Source organism: Hordeum vulgare, chromosome 1H, assembly GCF_904849725.1.
Source record: "Hordeum vulgare subsp. vulgare chromosome 1H, MorexV3_pseudomolecules_assembly, whole genome shotgun sequence".
In the NCBI taxonomy this organism is placed as follows: Eukaryota; Viridiplantae; Streptophyta; class Magnoliopsida; order Poales; family Poaceae; genus Hordeum; species Hordeum vulgare.
The window spans coordinates 30,281,350-30,290,961 of record NC_058518.1 but is presented as its reverse complement, the minus strand read 5'-3'; positions in this window follow the sequence as shown (position 1 = coordinate 30,290,961).

The following is a 9,612-nucleotide window of genomic DNA, read 5'->3' as shown; positions in this document are numbered from 1 at the left end:
TATTTTCCTCTCTCGTAACAATTACATGTGGGATCATATTCAAATTCAACAATATAGCTATCACATAGGATATTCTTTTGATGATCCACATGCACGCAAAGTTGACGCTCTTCAAAAATAGTGGGATTATCATAGACTAAAGTCATGACTTCTCCAAACCCACTTTCAATATTATCGCAAATATCAAATTCATCATGAGGCTTAAACAAATTTTCAAGATCATAAGAAAAATCATCGCCCCAATCATGATTATTGCAACAAGTAGTGGACATAGCAAAACTAGCATCCCCAAGCTTAGGGTTTTGCATATTTGTAGCATGATTGACACTAATAGGAATTTATAGTGAAACCATTGCAATCATGCTTTTCATTCAAGGAGCCCTCATGAATCACTTCATAAATTTCTTTATCACGATTTTCAGATTCACGCATCTCAAGCAAGACTCCATAAAGATAGTCAAGTGCACTCAACTCACTAGCAATTGGATCAACATAATTGGATCTCTTAAAGAGATTAGCAAGTGGGTGAGGATCCATATCAATAGATTATCAGCAAGCGAAGATGCAAGCATATTGAAGGCACATAGCACACAAGAAAGGGGAAAGCAAGCGAAAGAAAAAGGGCGAACGAAAAAGGCAAAAAAATGTAAATTTTTGTTTTTCAGAAGTGGGGGAGAGGAAAACGAGAGGCAAAAAAGCAAATGCAAGAGATGAGTTGGCGACAGTTACTTGGATAAGCTTCACTTAGAATAGTCCCTGGTGCCAGAAATTGACACGTTGAAGGAAGACTATTCTTGACTTGATACTCCCCGGCAACGGCGCCAGAAATTCTTCTTGCTACCTCTTGAGCTTGCGTTGGTTTTTCCCTTGAAGAGGAAAGGGTGATGCAGCACAATAGTAGTAAGTATTTCCCTCAGTTTGAGAACCAAGGTATCAATCCAGTAGGAGTATCAAGGCAAGTATCCAAAGTACCTGCGCAAAAACAAACAAACTTGCACCCAACGCTATAAAGGGGTTGTCAATCCCTTCACGATTAATTGCAAGGTGAGATCTGAAGGTGGAAAGTGCAACAAAGTAAAAGTGTAGAGCTAAAAATATGATGTGAAGTAGACCTAGGGGCCATAGTGTTCACTAGAGGCTTCTCTCATGATAGCAAGTATTAGGTTGGTGAACGAATTAGTGTCGTGCAATTGATAGAATCGCGCAAAGTCATGATGATATCTAAGGCAATGATCATACATATAGGCATCACGTCCAAGACAAGTAGACCGATATTGTCTGCATCTACTACTATTACTCCACACATCGACCGCTATCCAGCATGCATCTAGTGTATTGAGTTCATAACAAATAGAGTAACGCCTTAAGCAAGATGTCATGATGTAGAGGGATAAATTCATGCAATAGATATAAGCCCCATCTTTTTACCCTTGATGGCAACAACATGATGCGTGCCTCGCTACCCCTTCTGTCACTGGGTGAGGACACCGCACAATATGAACCCAAAACCAAGTACTTCTCCCATTTAAAGAATTATAGATCAAGTTGGCCAAACAAAACCCACAACTCGAAGAGAATTACAAGGATACGAAATCATGCATATAAGAGATCACAGGAAACTCAAATAATATTCATAGATAATCTGATCATTAATCCACAATTCATCAGATCTCGACAAACACACCGCAAAAGAATATTACATCGGATAGATCTCCATGAAGATCATGGAGAACTTTGTATTGAAGATCCAAGAGAGAGAAGAAGCCATCTAGCTACTAGCTATGGACCCGAATGTCTATGGTGAACTACTCACGCATCATCGGAGAGGCAATGGTGTTGAGGAGAAGCCCTCTGTGTCCGAATCCCCCCTCCGGCAGGGCACCAAAACGGTCCCCAGATGGGATCTTGCGGAGACAGAAGCTTGCGGCGGCGGAAAAGTATTTTCGTGGCTCTCTTTGGCAGTTTTGGATTTTTAGGGAATTTATAGGCGGAAGAAGTAGGGAAAAGGAGCCACGGGGGGCCACAAGCCCGGTAGGCGCGGCCCCCAGGCTGCGGCTAGGGGGCTTGTGGCCTCCCCCGGGGTCCTTTGCCTTGGTTCTCAAGTTCCATGCGTATCTTCTGTTACAGAAAAAATCATTCCAAAGATTTTATTCCGTTTGGACTCCGTTTAATATTCTTCTGTGAAAAGGGTCAAAAACACGGAAAAACAGGAACTGGCACTTGGCATTGAGTTAATAGGTCAGTCCCAAAAAAGATATAAAATAGCATATTCATGCATACAAAACATCAAAAGTTGACAATATAATAGCATGGAACCATCAAAAATTATAGATACGTTGGAGACGTATCATTAATCTAGGGTGATCCCATGATGTTTCTCCTTCTTCTGTGTATTGGATTGATGTACCCACTTGATCTTATCTAGTATAATCTCCGAGACCATGGTGACAGCGGCCTATTGGACATGGATTAGAAGAATATTTTCATGAGTGATTTCCTCTTTTGTGAATTGATTGAAGATTGAGAGTCTCTTGTTGCTTGTCTTTGACTATCCTTGAGATATGTTGCGGTGATTGTGGTACTCTCTTTGGATGGCCGCGGTGACATTGGGAAATCCATAGATGAGAACTACAAACTCCGAGGTGTGCTTTTGTAGCCCTACATAATTCTCGTCCTCTCTTGATCACAAAGGAATGACCTCCGAGTACGTCTCAATTGCATGTTTTAGTGGAAATATCATGTGGTTAGACTATGTTAATGTTGTTGGGAGTAGCCACTAGTGAAAGTATGAAGCCTAGGACTTGTTTCCCACCATTGAACGCCGTTTACTTTCAGTTTTGTTTCATGTTTGCTTGCTGCCATTTTTATTTCATGTTTGCTTGCTGCCATTTTTATTTCAGATTTACAATACCTTGTTTTACCATCCATATCACTTGCCTTTTAACATCTCTTCGCCGAACTAGTGCACCTATACAACTGACAATTGTATTAGGTGTGTTGGGGACACAAGAGACTTCTTGTATCTTAGTTGCAGGGATGCTTGACAGAGACCATCTTCAACCTCTACTTCCCTGAGTTCGATAAACCTTGGGTCATCCACTTGAGGGAAATTGTTCCTGTCCTACAAACCTCTGCGCTTGGAGGCCCAACATAGTCTACAAGAATAGAAGCGTGCGTAGACATCAGTTGGTGATGTCGTTCACCTGGACGGACACCTTGTGCAACGGCAGCACCACCGTCGATAGTCGGCACGGGTCTTTGGGGCCACCCATGTCGCAGATCCGGTGCGCCCGCGCCTTTAGAGGCGCCACCAGACACGCGATGAAAGCGGCCACCACGTCTACTCCCGTCAGGCCGGCTGACAAGAAGCTCTTCAGCCGGCCGAGCATCGCCGGCATCTCCTCAAAGTCGGGCTCGATCTTCCAGTTCGCCTCGACTGGCGGCTGATCGATGAAGGGCTAGAGGCCAACCCAGTCGCGCATCTCGTCGAGGTTGCGGACATAAAAGAACGTCTGCTGCCACTTCTTGCACGAGTCCTTGAATGTCATCCACGGGAAGGGCAGACCGTTCCGCTGATAAATCACCACGCTGTCGCACGAGTATGGCGCCCCGCCGTGTTTGTGCCTCTGGGCACGGAAGTAGAAGAAATGGCGAAAGAAGGAGGCGAAGGCGAAGGCCCAAATATCCCTCGCACAACGAGACAAAACACGAGATATAGAAGACAACATTAACCCCCAGGTGATGCATCTAGAGGCCGTAGGACGCCAAGAAGTTCCGAAGGAAGGAACTCACTGGCAGCCCGAAGTCGGCGATGAAGTGGGATCCGAAGACCACGCGCTCACCGTTGCATGGCTGCGGCGAGATCTCGCCCTCCGACGCGCGGGCCTCGACCAAATCCGTCGCAGGAAGCCTGTGTTTCTGGTGGAAGTACTCAATCTGGCTCGGGGTAATCGTCGAGCCCTCCCACAAGCCGGACGACAGCTCCGACATCTCCGATGGTGTCGGCGACAGGCCGGAGGAGCAGAGGGAGGAGAGTGTTGCAGGCGCGCGGAGGAAGGCCGGAGGCGGAGAGGTGCGTCGCAGGCGCGAGGAGGGAGGCTGGAGGTGGAGAGGCACTGCGGGTGCGAGGAGGAAGAAGGAGAAGAGCTTGAGGGAGAGTGGGGAGTGGGCGAGGCAGTGGTTGCAACTGCCTCCCCCTCACCCCTTTTAAAAGCCCGAGGATGACCAGGGCGAGTGGGATCGGTTGCGCCGCGATCCCCTCCACTCCCCCCATGATCTGTGCGCATTAACCGCGCACACGACCCCAACCGATGGTGGGGGTCGCAGTAAATCCGCGCGTGGGCCGAGGCAGGCCAAGCTGGGCCTGGGGCGCTGTCCCGTCGCACGGGTAGTGGCGGGCCCGCCGCTTATCTCGGGCCGCCACATGGCCCGACTGTGCGGCACAAGAATTGAGGCGCCAGGGCCGGTTGCGCTCCGGCCGGCTGTAACCTTGGCCGACCACCACCCTGGCCGGTTGTGGTCTCGGCAGGCTGCCCCACGGACGACCATCACTTGGGCCGGACAAAGACCCTCGGTCGCCTGCTCGCACGTAGCCGGCCGGCTTGAGCAAGTTTCTTTAGGTGTGGGGGGTGAAACCGCTAGGCCCCTCGCCGGAAACCTCCGGACCCCAACGGTTTCGAGGGCTACTGACGGGGATACTACCCCGGGGGGTACCAAAGGCGGAGATTACCTCTCTCCAAGACATTAGGGGTCGCCTGGCCCCCCAGGCTGGCTAGGCGATAGACGGCCCCATCAAGCCATATGCCTAGCTGGCTGGAGATAACCGGACCCTCCCTTCGACACATCTTGGTCGCCTGCCGTGGTTCGGTCGTCTGGCTGGCCGCCATTCGGACGGCATGCCCCGTCCCATCGGGCCGTACAGCGGTACGAAGACAAGACAGATATCGACCCCTCACTGTGGCAACAGTGCGCACTGACACCAGCTAGGGCCGTAGCAGGATGATGCGCCATCAGCATGGCCACAGGGATCCGATACGACACCGACGCCGACTAGGTGGCACGACCCTATAGCCATCATCACCCCTGCGCATGCGCCGTGACAGCTCGGCGTGTCAGCCACTGGTTGCGCGGGTCGGCGGGCCCCACGACAAGACTCGGCACTGGTAGCCGGGTCCCACCGGCGATCTTATCCCCAACATTGTGTCCATCTGGCTATACCATAAAGCCAACCTGCAGCCCCCGAGAGAGGGGTTGGGTCCCTTTCCATTAGCATCCACAAGCACCGTTCCTATCCCACGTAGCACACCAGAGAGGCAACGAGAGAGTCGGCTAGAGCCCGTCTCCTTCCTCAGGTACAGCTCGAGAAGCATCGTTGTATTGTGATCCCATATAGTCATACATGCAGGACTAGGGGTATTACCTCACCGGGGGGGCCCAAACCTGGGTACACCGGCGTCATGTGTATTGCGCCTACACCCATTCCCCGACGCCGTCAGCACCCATCAGCCCCAATCCATGAGTTAAGCCACCCCCTGGCATCTGTCCCGGAAATACCACGACAGGAGAAGAGGCTTACCACCGAGTTTTTTCTCCGGCGGTGGAAGCGAGGACAGCGGCAACAACTTATGAGGGATAGACTAAAGCATGCTTTTCCTCCACCCAGCTGCAAGCCAACCTACACCTCTAAAATTGTTAACATGAGCTTAATTTGTGAAGCATTTTCCAATCACACAATAATATAAACATTAAGGTCCGAGAAAATGACATGAAAATAGATTGAAGAACACATACGACTGAGCCTGCAACGGAATTTGTTAGAGAAGAACGAGACCTTTGCCGCACAATATACGGATCAAAGGTCCTCAAACTTACAAAATATTTAAGACCTTATTATTGATAATTATTGTAATTACACAACATGCCTATTTGTAATTATAGTGTTCCTAGTACCCTGAATGTGTAGCAAAACTGTAAATCATGACCACAATGCTAGTTAAGATGAAGTTTGTATATCCCATTGAAGGGGATGAAGCTTGTCATTCTATTAACTAAAGTCACTTTCAGATGATCATGATTTATCATTTATTAACACGTTGGAGAAATTAGCAAAAAATGAAAATCAATGTCAAACATCATGTTATGAAAATTGATTGGGTACAAAAAAAACATCTAATAATTATGATGCTAATTTGAAGCAACCAGCTCAACCTCCAGAGAACAATATGAGTGACAAACCATTAGATTGCTCCTATTCCTACACAGGCTATGCCATGCGACTGTAAATCCGTCCGCAATGGGCGACAGCGTTGTGCTAGCTGGTGTTGGAAATGTTCCCTAGAGGCAATAATAAATTGGTTATTATTATATTTCCTTGTTCATGATAATCGTTTATTATCCATGCTAGAATTGTATTGAATGGAGACTCAAATACATGTGTGGATAAATAGACAACACACTGTCCTTAGTGAGCCTCTAGTTGACTAGCTCGTTGTTCAAAGATGGTCAAGGTTTCCTAGACATAGACAAGTGTTGTCACTTGATAACGGGATTGCATCATTAGGAGAATGATGTGATGGACAAGACCCAAACTATGAACGTACCATATGATCGTGTCTATTTATTGCTACTGTTTTCTGCATGTCAATGTATCTGTTCCTATGACCATGAGATCATGCAACTCCCGGCCACTGTAGGAATACCTTGTGTGTATCAAACATCGCAACGTAACTGGGTGATTATAAAGGTGCTCTACAGGTATCTCTGAAGGTGTCTGTTGGGTTAGCGTGAATCGAGACCGGGATTTGTCACTCCATATGATGGAGAGGTATCTCGGGGCCCACTCGGTAATACAACATCACAATAAGCCTTGGAAGCAATGTGACTAAGGAGTTAGTCACGGGATCTTGTATTACGGAATGAGTAAAGAGACTTGCCGGTAACGAGATTGAACTAGGTATGAAGATACCGACGATCGAATCTCGGACAAGTAACATACCGATGGACAAAGGAATTGCATACGGGATTAACTGAATCCTTGACATAAAGGTTCAATCGATGAAGATCTTCGTAGAATATGTAGGAGCCAATATGGGCGTCCAGGTCCCGCTATTGGTTATTGACCGTAGAGGTGTCTCGGTCATGTCTACATAGTTCTCGAACCAGCAGGGTCTGCACCCTTAACGTTCGATGACGTTTCGGTAGTATTGAGTTATGTATGTTGGTGGCCAAAGGTTGCTCGGAGTACCAGATGAGATCCCGGACGTCACGGGGAGCTCCAAAATGGTCCGGAGTTAAAGATTGCTGGTGCGGCCAACCCAAGATGGCCTATTTCGGCCAAGGAGCAAAGAGGGGAAAATTCCAAAGGAAGAGGGGAAATATTCCAAGTGGGAGGAGTCCTACTTGAAGTAGGATTGGAGTAGGCATGCTCCACCTCCAATTTCGGCCAAACATTGAGGGTTTGAGGGTTCCTCCTCCCCTCCCTCCCTCCTATATATATTAGAGGATTTTGATGGGATAGCTAACCCTAATTATCGCGTGCTCCCTCTACTTCATCTAGATCGTTTTCTCCTCTAGTCTAGTTCGACGGTGCTTAGGCGAAGCCCTGCCGGAATAGTTCCACCATCACCGCCATGTCGTCGTGTTGGAGAACTCATCTACCTCTCCACCCCTCTTGTTGGATCAAGAAGGCGGGGATCTTCATCGAGTTGTACGTGTGCTGAACACGGAGGTGTCGTCCGTTTGGCACTAGATCGGGATGGGATCGTAGGACGGATCGCGATGAGATCGCGGGACGGGCTGCGATTTGGATCACGAAGATGTTCCATTACATCAACCGCGTACTATACGCTTCCGCTTAGCGATCTACAAGGGTATGTAGATTCACTCTCCCCTCTCGTAGATGGCCATCACCATGGATAGATCTTATGTGCGCATAGGAAAATTTTTGTTTTCCATGCGACGTTCCCCAACAGATGGAAGTCCTTCCGTGAGGATCTAGGCCTCCACATGGTGCGAGGAAGGCGACTCTAGTCCGTTGGCAAGGCCGATGCGGATGGCGTGCAGGGCGTCGTCATTGGTGTCGGGTGGTGGGGGCATGTGCAGCCTCTACTCACTGCGACTCGCCATTCTCTGCAGAATATCTATGCCGGGGCGCCCGATATTGGGGGTGGACGTGAAGGGGCGACCGACGTCGGGCGCGGACGTGAAGGGTTGGTCGACGTCGGGGGTAGACGTGAAGGGCCGACCGACATCAGGGGTGGAGCGGCTGGTGGCTAGTCTGCGTCGGGAGTTGCTAGCGATGTGAAGGGTCGGCCGACGTCGGGGACGGAGCGGCTAGCGGCTAGCGGCTAGGCTGCGTCGGGAGCTGCTGGCAGCGTGAAGGGCCGACCGGCATCGGGGGCGGAGGTGCGGGTTCGGTCGAGCAGCTGGCCAGCGTCGGGGCGGAGGTGCGTATCAGATCGAGCGGTTGGCCGACGTCGGGGGCGGAGGTGCGGATTCGGTTGAGCGACTGGCCGGCGTCGAGGGCAGAGGGGTTGGCGGCGGGTGCGGGAGCATCGAGGGGTTGGTGTCGTGAAGGGGAGGCAGATGTGGGAGTGGTTGGTGTGGCGACGACGTGCGGGGTGAGAAGAAGCGATGGGGGATGAAGATTAGCGTTTTGTAAGTGACGTTTTTCGTTAACTATGATTTTAGACCACTGATAACGCGATTAGACGGCTGAGATTGTGAGTTCGATCTGCATTCTCATCTTTTTTAGGGTAGCAGATAAGGTTCCCAACTCGAGTGGAGGAGGCTTCCTCACTACTGGACTTCGTTGGCCGTTGGATCGTTGTGAAACATGCCTTCAATTTTGCTTCGTTCGTTCGATCTTCCTCCAGGGCCGGCCCTGGCGTATGGCGGACGAGGCGACTACCTAGGGCCCAACTCTGATAGGGGGGCCATGATCTGTGATGCATGTATATGTAGCCTAGTTAAAAAACGAAAAAGAATGCGTGTTGGGCTTGGTGGCTAATCGCTAGCAGGGAAAGGGTCAGGTGTTGAATCTTTTCTAGCACGCATTCATCCATCCATCCATAGGGATCGCTAATTTCAAAGAATCGAAAAAATCCATAGCGATCGCTGCCTCATCGTCATCCTCTGTTTGTCACTCGAGACTCTACCGTGGCTTCAGTTTCTTGCCGGTTGCCGTCGCTCAACGCCATGTTGCCTGCCGGCCCTCGCTTCGCTTCCGATTCTTGCTGCTCAGTACCGTGCCGCCGTTGACTTGTCTTGATCTTGCCGACCGGCCGTCCGCGAGACTAGGAGTTCATCGATTATCATCCTCTTAGTCTTTCAAAAATACGCAATGATTTATCAGTAAGCAATTTCAGTGTACATGGTATAGAATTGTTAAGGTGTTTGAAATTGTACGTACTATTTTTCTTTATTATGTATGCGTGGTTGAAAAATCACTTAATTTTTTACAAATGAAGTTAGACATATACTTACATGCTTATATAATGTGCAGAAACATATATATATATATATATATATATAGTATTAGGGGCCATGTTGTCGAGTTCACCAAGGACCCTCTGAAACATAGGGTCGGCCCTGTCTTCCTCTTGAGCGTTTTCA